The following is a 15,710-nucleotide window of genomic DNA, read 5'->3' as shown; positions in this document are numbered from 1 at the left end:
AAGAATCTACCGGAACGGTTTTTCAAGACTTTCCCATCAGAGCACCCACTTCCTTTATTTAAGGTTCAACCCACATTGTTAGATCTGGATCATGGTTCTTCCAGCGGTTAGTCCGGTGAAGAGCGGCCTCACTCTGATACCACTTGTAGGGTCCTAGGAATCAAAATATCTCCACAATGATATGATATTGTCCACTTTAGACCTAAGCCCTCATGGTTTTGTTCTTAGACTCAACCCAAAAGGCCTCATGCCAATGGAGATATCTTTCATCCTTTTAAATCCTTAATCTAGATGTGGGCTATGTTTGCACCCTTCCAACCCAACACATAGTACTTTCTGGATAATGTATTTCTGGTGGTCTAGAAGTTCCTACTGATTCTGAGAGGTTCATTAGATTTTTTTTTCTTATTTTTTAGCAATTATGTTTTACTCGTCATCCACATAAAATTTCCAATCTAGATCTAAATATGCATGTAATTTTTCAATCTGTTCTTATTCATTCTGCTACTTCTTCGCTAGTTAAATATTGAGCAGCTTCTGCTGGCATATAAATATATTCATTTAAATCATCAAAGAAAGTATTGAGAGAGATGTCTTCAATATGCATTAGATTTAGTGTGTCTTCTTCTTCTTCTATTTGTTGTGAAGAGGAGGGATTATATTTACTAAATCATACTGTTAATTGTCCATGTCTATCTTTCTATATAATAGTCATTGAGTTTTAATGTAAAATTTTAAGGTTCTAGGTTTACTGTCCATTCGAGACCGGTTAAAGTTTCGGAATTAAATTCTCTTGGTTTAAAAAAATATATTTTTTTTGTTGTGAATGTTTCAATCATTCTTTGTATATTAATCTTAAAATTATTATTATTTTTTATTTTTTTAAGAAAATAATGTTTAATTGAATGTTATTTCAGACCCTTTCTATAGTGTTTTTGTCAAGCCTTTCCGTCAGCGCTGACGTAACTCCTCTTGTCCCTTTATTTATTTTATAAGTTTTGAGTTGTCTTCAAATAGGCTACAAATTATTATTCTGCACAAATCTAATTAACTATTTTCATAATTATATAAACTTTTACTAGGCGACAAATGCTTCAGTAGATTTGATTCCAATTGACGATTCTACTTTCAATAGATATTTTAATCAACTCAACATTTCTCCAACTAACTGACCTACTTGATCACTTAAGTCATTTGACAGTTAAACCTCACCAGCCTTGGCCATCGATTAGCTATAACTGTCCCTCAACAAGTGGAGCCTTAGTTTATTTTAATAATTTAAATATTTAATTTTTTAAATTGATTAATCTTGAAAATTATCGATTCAATTTTATAAAAAAAATTTATTAACCATTAAAAAAATTCAAAAAATATAAAGTGATTCGAGACTCACAATTAAATTTTTAAAAAATTAATTACGTTGAATAAATATCTTTGTTAGAATTAATCACAGATGTTGATATTTATCCGGATCCAAATAGGAAGTCTTCCCTAAGACAGCCGAATTCAACTTCATATCAAATCATATTTTAAAGCATCGCTCTCTTCTATCAAAAAGGTGAAATCCGTTACCCCAACAGCCTCACATGATCGATCCACGACCATCTGTGTAGAGGTAAATCGAGAAACTGCAATTGATCACGATGGAGGAGAATATTGCTCGACTTCGCCGAGATTCGAATTTTTATCCTCTTCTGCAAGTCTGCTCCATCGTAATCAACTCAGCTATGTCCCAAGGGCCAAAGCATCGCTCTCCAATGTGACACAACACAGCTTGACAAATGCTTGCTGACTTGGTTGAACTGATGTCACACACCTCTTGGTGGCCTGAAGTGATTGGTCCAACTCCCACATTCTTGTCCGTCAATCCACAGCATCTCTGCTTAATGAATACAATTTTGTCAGATAAAGGAATGAATAGTCATTCACCTGCATTCGATGAGAGGTGTCTAAAGGTGTAAAAGGAAAGTAATTCAATCAACAAGTCCAGATCAGTGTTCCCATTAACAATGTGCAACCCCAGGCAATCTGATTACATCACAACTGCAACCCCAGGCAATCTGATTACATCACAACTCCAGATCAGTGCTGCAGCCAATCTAATTACAAGCACAACCCAAGCCAAACCACAATAAAAGTTGTGCCCATCGACAAGACCAACCACTCCCCCCATTTGGGCGTGTCTGCAAGCAAATACCATAGACTAACACAACAAACAAGCTGCAAGCATCACAAACCCAAATTTCAAATCTGTAGCCGAGCTGTAGAGGACAAACCAGCAAATGCCTCTCAACTGTGCCTAACATTCACTCAATAGTTTGGTACTTGCTCCTCACTGATGGTAGTCACATCCTTTGTTGGGAGAACATCTACCTTTCGGGGCCCTGAATGGCAACAAAATTTTGCGGCAGTTATACTGCGCTTGTTGATTGGAGGAGACCGGCTCTTATTTACTGAGGAGAATGATCTTTTCTCAGCGGACACATCTCCTGGGCTCTCTGATCTTTTTCTAGTCATGACAGATTGTGCCCTCAAGCATGGTGATTCAAATGATGGATGGATCGGAGGTCGGATTGACTTCTGAGCTGCTGCTGGTGTGCATTCCAAGCTGGTATCAAACTGTTTTGTTGTAGGTACAACGGAACTACGGCCAGCACTCTTTGTGGATGTGTGATCATTAATTTTCTTTATGCTTTGATTATCCCATGGCCTTGCAGCCATCCAGCGCTCCAACCAGCTCCAATCCCAACGCGTATTGCTTGGGTCAGTCAATGTTTGAGTTAGGGATCTGGAAGAGTTCCTCCACTGAGAAAGGAAAAATGCATAAAATTATTTCTGGAGTCGAGAACATTAGTACAGAAATACAGAATAACCACAATGGCTGGTTTAAAAGAATGGAAAACACTACTATAAGTTAAAGAAAATTGAGAACTGTAATATAAAGGAGCAGCAATATGAATTAAAGATAAAAAAATGCTCCCTACCTGATGTGTATATGCATAAGCTAATGTCCTTTCTCTTTTTACTGCAGCTTCCTGTTTATTCAGTAGATTTTCTTCAATTTTCTCTTTGGATAGGAGGCTGGTATCCCAGTCCTCTGCAATCTAACAGCAAACATAAATCTTTAGCCTACAACCAATAATAGTTCAATTTGGAAGAAAAGATGAACAAATCAATAGATATCACAAAAAACATAAAAAGATAAACATATAACCGCATGTTCAATCTAAAATCTTCCTTTGTTGAGCTAAATAATCTATAAAACACCATTAAAGGATAAATCAGGCCATAATGAACACTACATGAATAATCTATATTAGCGACGGAAGTTTAATTCCATCGCTATATTAGCGACGGAATTCTAATTCCATCACTATATTGTATTTTAGCGACGGAATTAAATCTTCCCATCACTAAAGTAACGACGGAATGAAAATCTCCATCGTTGTATTAGATTTCCATCGTCACTTTAGCAACAGTAGTTTATTTCGTTGTTATATTAGCAACGGAATTTATTTCCATCACTAAATAGCGACAGAAATTTACTTCCGTCGCTAAAATAGCGATGGAATGTTATTTCCGTCACTAAAGTCGCGTTTTTAGAGTTTCCGGCCGAAATTTATTCCCCCCTCATGATCTTTCTCTCTCGATTTCAATTTCTCCGTCGCCGGCGCTCCTCCAATCTTCTCCCAATCTCCGATCTCCTAACACCGGTAAGATTCTCCGACACCGATTTATCAACTCCTCCGATTTCTCCCAACACCAACCCGTTCTGGGCGAGATCAGCCGTGTCGGCTCGGCCCGGCCGAGCTCGCCAGCGTCGGGCCCAACCCGACTAAGCTCGTCGACGTCGAGCCTGGCTTGGCCGAATTCGTAGGCGTCAAATTTAGGGTGATCTAGATTTTTTTGTGTTTATCTTGTAATATGTCGTGATGATCTTGTAATTGTTGTGTTGATTTTGATCCCAATAGTTATAGTTGAAGGGAAACGACTTGAGGTTATTTGCAATTTGATCTCAGCGCTGTGGTATTTTCTTTGTGCTTCTCCAGAGTACTAATATCTAGGTATGTCGAAATTATATTGATTCCAATTGCATGAAAAATAGAACTGTATAATTTTTATAGCTAGATGTTTATTTGATTAGACTTCGTCAAATACTGATAGTGTAATATTTTATTACCACAAGGATTTATCAATGCATGAAGTTAAGATGATATTCATAAAAAAACTAGTTAATAATTGCAATATAAAACTAGAACTGAAACTGAAATTGTATCTTGAATCTACAACATTGAATCTTGTAGTGTCTAAACCTGGAACTTCAATTTACAACACTAAAACCTTATTTCGGTTCACTTCCATATTTTGTCAGATGAGCAATTTGTCATGACAATAGTATACTAGAGATGATGGAAGTCTTAAATACCTACCTTTTCTGGATGCTTATGTGATACCAATGTATCTAAAATATATGGATGCTAGTGCGATATCGAAGCAGAACTTATGAATAAAATAAAAAAATTTTGTACATCAAATATCAACAGTGAATAATGATATAGCTATTTAGAATGATCTTTTACTCCTTTGTTAAACATAAAATATCAATAGTATATATATATATTTTTAAATTTGATAGTCAAGTATATTTTGATTCTTATTTGAATTGAAAATACTGATCAAATATATAATGGTTAATCAAATATATAACCATCAATTAGGTTAATATTAATATGATTTTCTATTCAATGCATGTTTACTTTAACATATTATTTGTATTCAATGAAAATTTATTATTGCAGAATGTTACAATGTATATGAATGGATGTACAATAGATTGGAAAATGGATTTATCCAAGCTGAATTTTATGCTGAAGTTAAAAAGCTTGTGAACTTTACTAAGAGTCATCCAGAATACATGAATGGTGCAGAATTACGTTGTCCATTTAATCATTGCAAATGTAAAAAATAAAGTTTCCGTGATGAGGATACCGTAAAAGTACATATATGTAGAAATGATTTTGTTCTAAACTATTATAATTGGTACTGTCATGGAGCGCCTTATGTGTATAATCCAATTGAAACTTCAGCTGCTTCTTTATCTAACACAACTGCTTTAAAGGAATCAATATCTAATGAGAATGTGATGTAATTAATGGTTTATAATGCGATGAATGCAGTTGATCCATCCAATGCAGATGAAATACCAACATTTGTAGTTTAGCAACTATATGACATGCTAAAGACTAGTAAAAAAAAGTGTGGAAAGGTATTTCATCTGATCATTCTCAACTATCAGCTACTGCAAGGTTATTGAATATCATGGCAAATCATCATTTCTCAGAACGATGTTACAATGACATTTGTCAATTGATGTCAAAATTACTCCCTGTTGATCACCAAATGACTGATAGTTTCTACAGCACAGAAATTAATGAGGGATTTAGATTTGTCAGTAGAGAAGATTGATTATTGTATAAACAACTGCATGATATATTAGAATAAAAACAATGACTGATTGAATGCAGAATCTGTACTCACCCTCGTTATAAGCATCGTAGTCGCATACCAGAGAAGAAAAAAAAATATTGCATGGAAGGTTATGTATTACTTTCCATTAACTGCTAGACTTCAACGCTTGTATGCATCTGCCACGACAGCTAACTACATGAGGTGGCATTATGAGCATGTGCATGATGGAGGTATAATATGTCATCCTTGTGACCCTCCTGTATGGAAACATCTTGATACAATATTTCCTACCTTTACGATGGAACGACGTAATGTGAGATTAGGACTTTCTACAGATGAATTTCAACCATTTGGTCAGTCAGGACAGCAATATTCATCTTGGCCAGTTATATTACACCCTATAATTTACCGCCATTGATGTGCATGAAAGACGAATTTATACTTCTGATTGTGCTTATTTCAGGTCCGACGGATCCGAAAAAGAAGATACATATTTTTTTGCAACCTCTGATTGTCGAGTTGACTGAATTATAGAATGTAGGATCAGAGACTTATGATGTTGCAAGTAAATTAATTTTACCTTGCATGCCGCCTTATTATGGACAATTAGTGATTTTCTAGCATACTCAATGTTGTTGGAATAGAGCACAATTGGTAAATTAGCATCTCCACATTACATGACAGAGTCTGGTGCATTTTTATTACCATGCAGTATGAGGTATCTTGGTTTGATAATCATCGTAAATTTTTACCAGTTGAACACCCTTTCAAGAGAAATAAGAAAAATTTTCTAAAGAATATTATAATCAGAAAACTACCATTAACAATGAAGTCAAGTGCAGAAATCATGTTGGAAGAAAAGAAGCATTTTCTAGGACCTATCATGTTGGAAATATTTATTGATTTGACATAATTTAGATGTGATGCGTGTCAAGAAAAAAAATTTCAATAATATCTTCAATACAGTGATGAATATTCTTGGAAGAACTAAAGGCACTGCAAAATCATGAGAGGAATTAAAAGAATTGATTAACAGACCTGAATTACATCAGAATGAAGCAATAAAGCAATTTCCAAAGGCTTGTTATACATTAGATAGAAAAGGTAAGCAAGCTTTATATAATTGGTTGAAACAGATAAAATTTCCTAATGGGTATACTTCCAATATGACTCGATACGTAAATATGAATAGGTTAAAAATGTTTAGACTGAAGATCATGACTTTCATGTGTTCATGCAAAGACTTATTCCAATAACTTCTCATGACCTGCTACCTAATAATGTTTGACAAGCACTTACAGAACTGAGTCTATTTTTTAAAAATTTATCTGCCAAATGTATGACGGTCGATATGTTTAAGCTAAAAACTGATATTCCTGTCATACTATGTAACCTTGAGCGTATATTTTCACTAAATTTTTTTGATTCAATAGAACATCTACCCGTTCACCTATCTTACGAGGCACAATTAACTGATCCTATTTAGTATAGATGGATGTATCAATTTGAAAGGTTTTTGAGAAAATTAAAAAATAATATTTGTAACAAAGCAAGAGTCAAGGGGTCAATATGTAAAACTTATTTGGTTGAAAAAACTTCTTTCTGCTCCTATTATTTTGTTGATAATATCAAAATCAGACATCGCAAGAATCTTAGAAACTCTGATGATACTCAGCCAATTGATCCTACGATGCTTTCTATTTTCAAGTTTCCTGGTAAGCTAATTAGTGCTTCTATTTCAAGATAGTAAATCAACAAAAATATAATGCTGCAAGAACATACATACTCCTGAATTGTGAGGTCAAACCGTACATAAGGTGAGTTAATTGATATAATCAACTACTAATCCCTTTTTAGTTATGTTTAGTATCCCAATTGTCTTAAAGTTACCTTTCATCCATTACAGCCTTTACGAACAACTTCAGTATTAAAATTCATCAATCAGTGCAAGTGAAGTCGAGGAAAAATTAGAGACGGAATTTGCATTGTGGTTTCAAATTTATGTAAGTTAAAAGAATAAATAATTTTTCATACATCAGTATCAAATTTTAATCTAATTTATATTATACTTACTATTATAGGTGATTAATCATAGAATATCAAATGTGGAAGATGGAAGGATAATCAATCTTGCTTCTGGACCCCTCCGAAAGATACAAGTATATTCTAGTTACTGCGTTAATGATTTTAAATTTCACATGGCATAACGGGATTCACAAAGGCTGACCTTTAATTCTGGTGTTTACATAAAAGAATCTATCAACAATAATAATTCAGGGTATGATTATTACGGGAGCCTTAAAGAAATCATTGAGATTGAATATCTTGTTTTACCCATAAAAAGGTGTGTATTATTCAAATGTTCTTGGTATGATCCAACTCTCAGAACAGGAACTAGAATAAACTCCAAGAAAAGTTGAGGTTAACGTAAACAAAAGATTCAACAAGTTTAAACTTTTCATTTTTGTGGTCTAAGCGGAGAATTTTTATCTTGAATACCCGACGAAGGCAAGAAAAGTTAGTGAATGGTTAGCTGTTTGTCGTATGACGGCTCATTCGACCATAGAAATACTGAACTCCAACACGGCACTGTTAGTGAGAGCCTTAGAGTCAATTATATGATTGTTGTATGGACTCATTGTATCATATTTCTATATTAATAAAGGCATTTCTTTGTGGTTATTATACTTACTTATATTCGTGCCAAATAACTAAGTATAATAACGTCCTTGAGTAGATAATTTATATCTATGTCAATCGATTGGTTGAATCGATAGTGAGATGATATAGAGAACACTACTTTTAAAGATTCCTAGTCAAGTATTAACATTCAGAGACAATGTTAATGCGATGAGACTAGCATGTAGGTCAACACGATGACTTGATCTCACAAGTCATAGATATGAGATATCAAGTTGGCACATGGGTATGCATTGGAGAATGTATACTGAATGACCCGCCATGAGAAAGTATCATGGATCGTTATATGAGTGTCATATACTTTCTCATGTGGCTATTAGTATGACTATTAGTCCTTGGACCTGAAGTCACCATGATTCCCAACATAAGGAGTTGCATACTTTGGCTTCGTCAACGTCACCCGTAAATGGGTGGACTATAAAGGCGATTACCGGATATGTAACAAATTATGTAGAGGGATGTGAGTGATGTAGATGGGATCTATCCCTCCTATATAACGGGAGTGATATCATAGTTCTTGATAGAGTGAGACCACTAAGTGCATGGCCATGCCCAAATGAGTCAATATGAGATATTGAGCTTATTTGATTAGAGTGAGTCTACTTGGAATTCAAGACATAGATTGATTAGAGGATGACACGGTCTATGCCTCGGTTTGATCAATCATGATATCAAGGATAGAAGGACATGGTCACATATTGTGAGAGTCACAATTAGTAGTCACTATGGTGATGTTGGATCTCAACATTCTTGTAACTTGGGTAACAATGATGTGTTGCTAGATACCGCTCATTGTTTATGTTTCTAAATTGGTTTATAAGCATTGCCAACGTTACAAGAATCTATAGGGTCACACACAAAGGGCAATTAGATGAAGATTAGGTTCATGTGATGAATCAAGAGGATTAGATTCATGTGATGAATCAAATTGGATTAAGTGTAAACCAAACTAGACTAATTGAGTTGATTTGATCAACCTTGGGAGATTAGAAGTCAAGTTTGACTTGACTTGAGAAGGAAGACTTAATGGTCAAGTTTGACTTGACTTGATGGTCAAGTTTGACTTGACTTTGTGCCACGTCATGGTCAAGTTTGATTTGACTTTATGTCATGTCATGGTCAAGTTTGACTTGACTTATGTCACCTCATAATCAATGCTTGACTTGACCAAGTGATTTCATGATTATGTGGCATATGTGATGATCAATGGTGATGCTCCACATCATCAAGGGATGCCACCTCATGGGAGTTACAAAAGGGGTTATAACTCATGGCATTTAAAGGGGTTTGTAACCCCCCTTGAGAAGTGGCCGGCCACCTAAAGGGAATGAAGCAAATTGATTTTGTTTTTTAATTTTTCATTCATTCCTTCTTCTTCCTCCTTGGTGGCTCTTCCTCTCCTTCTCCTCTCCCTCTCCATACTTGGCTGAAACTTCAAGGAGTGCTAGCACACTCAAAAGTTTAGGCCTCTATCATTTGTCCGTGTGGATACGTGTAGAGGGGAGTACACTTAACTCCCTCGAGATCCGACGTTGCGAAAGGACAAGCGGGATACGCGAAGGGCACGCTTCGAGGGTAAAACTCTTCATGTAGATGTAGAGTCCTTTAAACATGTACAAGTATTTTTTTTGTTCTTCGCACGGATCCGGTGGCATGGGATTCCGGGGTTTCCGCAACGCAAAAGCGGTTTTTGCGGCCCGGAAAACCCAACAGGCACAACACCATGATGCATTTCAAAATCAAAAAATAGAGATACATTTAGTAGATTCCCAGATTCAATCAACATCCATCTTACTTGTAGATACTAATATACCTTATTAGGAGATAGATAATGGAGACATATCCAACAATGAAGAGCTTGTTGAACTGAGTCTAACGAGGAGAATCCTGAAAATGTTAATGTTAATGATTTAGATTGTAACGATGAATGAATATTAGCATTATTGTAAATTAATTCAGAACAGGTTAAAATTATCTGTTTTGTTACACGTATATCTCACTAACAATTTCATTATTATTTCGAATATATGTGTTATAATGTTATTTTGCAGATATAGATATGTCAAACCAGATAGCAGCACTCGATGGTCAGACTGTCTTGCGAGTTGTTGAAGGTGGTAAGTATTGGTGTTATTATTATTTTTTAATTCATATAATTTTTTATAACATGTCTAATATTTATATATTTTATAATACAGTTTTACTCCAGATGGTCATCGAGTTGCGGCCTACATATCTAGTAAATTTAGAGAGAGTATGTCTTTTAGCTATTACTTGGTAGCATGTCGACGAGAGCATGTAAGACTTTTACTACCAGAAATTAATGTATATTATCAAGAGTTTTATTTGTTTATACTAATTTTTAAACTTTTTTTTGCAGAAAAATATACCTGGGAGCCAGGGCACGAGGCATTTAAAAAAATATAAAATGATACTTGTGCCAAATTGTACAAGGATCTGCACTACAAATGCAGATGAAAAAGTGTAAGACCATCTTTTATCCCAGTTAATGTTTGGGATGTATGACAATCCATCTGGGCTGTAGAAAGATGGCAGTCAAATTCGGCTACAACTCGAGCCAACAGAAACACCAAGCTAGCTGGCCCTAGCACCGGATCCACAAAGCATACAACTAGATCTCGTTCCATCGTCGAGCATGCCATGGACTTGGCAAGTTTACAATTAATATATTTATATTAGAATTATTTAATTATCAATGATTTTATTTTGATTTAATTATATTTTTTAATCTTCAAGAGCATGAACTACAGCGATCTCCTACTTGTTGGGAGATTTTTACTAAAACACACAAGTCTAAAGATGACACATTTGTCGATCCTCAATCATAGACATTAGACGTAAGATTTTAAATTTTAAATTTTAAATTTATTCAACTGTTACAAATGATTATCTTTTCTAATTTTATATTTTATATGAATTTATTTTTAAATAGGTTAAAATAACTACCAGAATTGCACATACGTCTCAACCTGATAGAGAGAGAGGTGAGATGCAGACTTTCTCTACCAAGTAAATGAGATCTATTATGATGTGGTCGATAGAAGGAAGAAGAGCTCCATCTTCTACAGTCTAAATCCAAGGCGAGAGTCGTTTATGACCATGTGATGGCCCTTACGACTAGAGGTTGTCCCAGCGGATCATCTACTAGAGTAGAAGTCCTAGAGCAAGAAAATCAAGAATTAAAGAATCGACTCTCCACATTAAAGGCGGCATTTCAAAAGTCTCACCAAGCCCAATTGCAATACAAGAACATTACGCGGGAGATGCTTGAATTCATAGCTGGCATGAGTCAAATGTCGCAACCACCACATGGCTTTGACTCGCAGAAGAATCAGGACCCTCATGACTATCAGGACCTTGATTAGTAGTTGCATGAGAGGTATGTTAACATTTTTAACTTTTCTTTTTTTGTTTAATTATCACTCGTGAACATGCAAATTAAATTTATTAATTTTCATAATAAATGCATATCTTTGTTTTATTAATAACTTATCTTGTTATATTTTTTATAGGATTCAATACTGCTACTTAAATATTTCATAGATTATGATTGTATTAGACATTTGAAATGTTATAACTTATATTCAGATATATGGTATTCACTTATTGTATTTAGATATTGAGACATTTGTTATATTATAATTGTATTAGACATTTAATATGTTATTGTTCTACTTTGATTTAATTTGTATCATGATTGGATTGGATTGAATTTGTTAAGTTGTTGGATTGATTAACTTATTGTATCTTAGTAGTTAATACATTGTTAGGTTTGTAATTATATTGTTGTTTATCTAAGTGTAATTGTATTATTGAAAAATGTATGTAATTGTAGTATTGTTGTGAATTGTATAGTAATTGGTTGTGAAGTATATATATTGTCAAAATTATCGTTTGTGATGATTTATAATTATAATTGTTAATGTAAACAGGGAATATATAAAAACAGATTAAGACTACGAAAGTGAATTGTTATTAGCGATGGAATTCTTAAATTTCCATCGCTAATTAGTGACGGAATATTAAAAATTTCATTGCTAATTAGTGATGGAAACTTAATCCCGTCGCTAATTAGTGACAGAAATTTAATTCCGTCACTAAATTTAGCGATGGAATATTAAAATTCCATCGCTAATTAGATACGAAAATTTAATTTCATCACTAGATCAGGGACGAAACAGTGCACTCCGTTTATGATCTTAATTTCCGTTGCTAATTTAATTCCGTTGCTAAATTTAGCGATAGAATATTAAATATCTGTCGCTAAATTTAGTAACAGGAATTTAATTTTGTCATTAAATTTAGCGACGGATATTAAATATCCGTCACTACTTAGCAATAAAAATTTAATTCCGTTGTTAAATGACGTCAACGACTAAAAAATTAGAGACGAGAAAATTCCGTCGCTAATCGATCGTTAACCCCATTTAGTGACCGATTAGCGATGGAAAATTCCATTGCTAATCATGATTATTCTTGTAGTGGACGGGTAAAGACTAGGAGAAATCATGACTCTTGATAATGAACTACTCAGTCTCATGATACAAATGGCCCAATAAACTCAATGACCTAAATTGTGGTGTAAACTATTTAAACTCAAGTTAACATAGTGGCCCATTACTCCCTAGAAGGTTATAACCCTACAAACATGGTTTCTGTCTCTCTATGAGATGATTAAGTTGTCGTATGGTCAATTTTTCTATAGGCAGTGTTTAACTTTGAGACAAATGTTATTGCTATTTGGAAAAGCACATTCATGTATGTGTAGCAGCAACAAAGTCAGACTTTTTAATTAGCCCATTGGTTTCAGTGCATCTTTGATTTATGATGGACCCACTTAGATCTGTCTCATAGACTTAGTGGGAATGATCTTATATCAAATATTATGATATAGCTCCGCTTTATCTCTCTTTACATATGTGCAACATCAAGCTCATCAAGCTCTCTGGTTTCATGTATTGAGTATCATAAACATTGCCCCCGGGGCATAGCTGAGTTGGTTACGACGCAGCAGAGTTGCAGAAGAGGGCAAGGGTTCGAATCCTGGCGAAGCCAGGTAATACCCTCCTGCGTCGTGATCAACTGCAGTTTCTCGATTTACCTCCTCACAAATGGTCGTGGGGCCGATCGTGTGGAGCCGTTGGGGAGACGGATTTCACCTTTTTGCAGAAGAGTATCATAAACATTACCCCGGGGCATAGTTGAGTTGGTTACGACGGAACTAGACCCGACCACGGGCCGGGTCCAGCCCGGACCCGACCCGGAACCGGACCGGGTCAACGAGCCGGTTGGCCTGTTGACCCGGTTAGTCGGGCCAAACCGTAACTGGCCCGGCATCCTGCCGGGCCGGTTACGGTTCAGCCATCTTGGAACCGTTGAACCGCCGGTTAACCGGCGGTTCAAGCTTTAATTTTTTTTTTTTTTTAGTTGTCTGTCCGGTTCTGACGGCTGATCAGAACAGGCCCTCAGATTAAGTTATTGGATCAGACAGGCTGGATTATTTTTCTGGGTCAAATAATTGAGCCAGCCCAATAATAAAAAAAAATATAGGAGCATCATGCCAAGAATTGAACTCAAGACCTCTCGCATCCTAGGCAAGATACTTACCACTAGGCCAAATCCACACTTATGTTAATAAATTTATTTCATTTGCATGTTGATCATCTAATTGGGCTGTTCCATCAGACAATGATCAAATTAATTGGGCAATGATTATGTTAATTAGATTTTTATAATTAGATTAGTTCTAATAAAATCTGGAAATTAATTTGTCTATTGAATGAAATTCTTTAGATAAAGAAAATTTATTTTTCTTTATTGCATAAATATCTTGCTTAGAGATGAATTGAATTTAACCGGTTTTGTCTCCCGACTGATTGGAAGCCCAAGCATAAATATCTTACTAGATGAACGGCGATTAACTATGTCTCCCGACTCATTGGAAGCCCAAGCATTACTCGACGATTGGACCAGAGCCGAGAAAAGAATTCAAGGAATGCAACTTTCAGAAGACGAAGCCGAAGTATTTGATACGGAAGGAACGAATACAACGGGAGAAACGGGAGGAAATGGAAGTGAGTAATGTAAAAGGATAAAAGGTAAAAGAACTACGTGGGCTTTGATTCCCCTATACCCTAAGGGGATACGTAGGCAACTTAATAAGTGCAAGCTTTTTTTTTTAATAAATTTTAAAATTTTTAATATAATAATCTCGAACCGTCACGAACCGTGGCGAACCGTGAACCGAACCGTGAACCGTAACCGTCTTGGGCGGTTAAGGTTAAGGGTCGACCTGTCATGAACCGTCGAACCGGCGGTTCCGAACCGTCGAACCGTCGGTTCCGAACCGTGGTCGGGTCTAGACGGAACAGGTTTGCAGAAGAGGGCAAGAGTTCGAATCTCGGTGAAGCCGAGACAATACCCCCCATCGTGGTTAACTGTAGTTTTTCAATTTACCTCCTCACAGATAGTTGTGGGACCAACCGTGTGGGGCTGCTGGGGTAGCGGATTCCACCTTTTGCAGAAAAGTATCACAAACATTAGGCTCATCATTCATGCCCACTGATTTCATGTAATAAGTATCACAACAACCCATGTCAGTCAGAAAGAATTCTTATGATCATTCAAACTGCATGTTCACTTAGAACAGGAATTTCATCTGATACATTGCAGTTCAACAATCACTATCATGTCATTGCTCCATCTAGAAGCTCTAGAAGAAGCATATACCAGAGAAGTAACAATCATAGTGCTTGATCGAGTTAAGAAGAATCTGAGATTAAATACTATTTTTATGATTGCACATTTTTTGCTTCGTGAAATAGAGTGAAACTCATCTCTTTTTCTAGACTTTGCAAATATTTTCATTGCAAAATTTTCAAAGAAAACAGCAAATCTTATCAGCATCATTCTAGCACACCAATTAAAGACAAACCTGTTTTCATAGAACAGGTACCAACCTTTAAAAACCACAATCCACTAGTCTAAGTAATTGATATCTCATTTACTTATAGAACTAACCTTTGTTTATTCTGAGTTATAAGTCCTGCATAAAATAATGTTGCCGATAGTGACAAAAAAAGCATATGCACCTTTACTTTCTCTAGTTCCTTTTCACGTTTACGTAGCAGATGCCTCTGGAGAGCCTGGTTTTCCTCAGCCATTCTCACCCTCCTAGAATGTATCTGCATCTACACTCTTGCCATTGTCTGCATGCACTGCAATGAATTTCTGGTTTGGGGCTTGATAACATTTCCATCAAGAACTCTCTTAATCTTAACCAGTCTTCTCAAAGCTCCCAATCTTCTCCTTGCCTTGACAAAGTTTGCAACAAGTTACATTTATCATTGCCAATAAAGACCAGCTAAGATAAGAAGCACCAATCCAGTAATTCATGAAATTCTACTGACAAACTTGTTCATCAATGTTAGAGGTCTCAGTAAAAAGTTTACAAGTTTAATCATGACATCATACCTACGTTATTGTATATGTTCATGTAGCAGAATTGAACATTAATCAAT

General features: G+C 35.5%; 1 pseudogene; it reads right to left on the bottom strand.

The window, feature by feature from the left end:
* Positions 1–2,310: 2,310 nt before the first annotated feature.
* The window catches only part of LOC141835065 (protein IQ-DOMAIN 3-like), a 32,216-nt pseudogene continuing 18,816 nt past the window's right edge, over positions 2,311–15,710 (bottom strand).

The sequence above is a fragment of the Curcuma longa genome, chromosome 9 (assembly GCF_044706935.1).
Source record: "Curcuma longa cultivar G26 ecotype Majalengka, Jawa Barat chromosome 9, ITB_CL_G26_1.1, whole genome shotgun sequence".
In the NCBI taxonomy this organism is placed as follows: domain Eukaryota; kingdom Viridiplantae; phylum Streptophyta; class Magnoliopsida; order Zingiberales; family Zingiberaceae; genus Curcuma; species Curcuma longa.
Note: the sequence above shows the minus strand (reverse complement) of the source record. Positions and strands in the feature narration are given on the sequence as shown.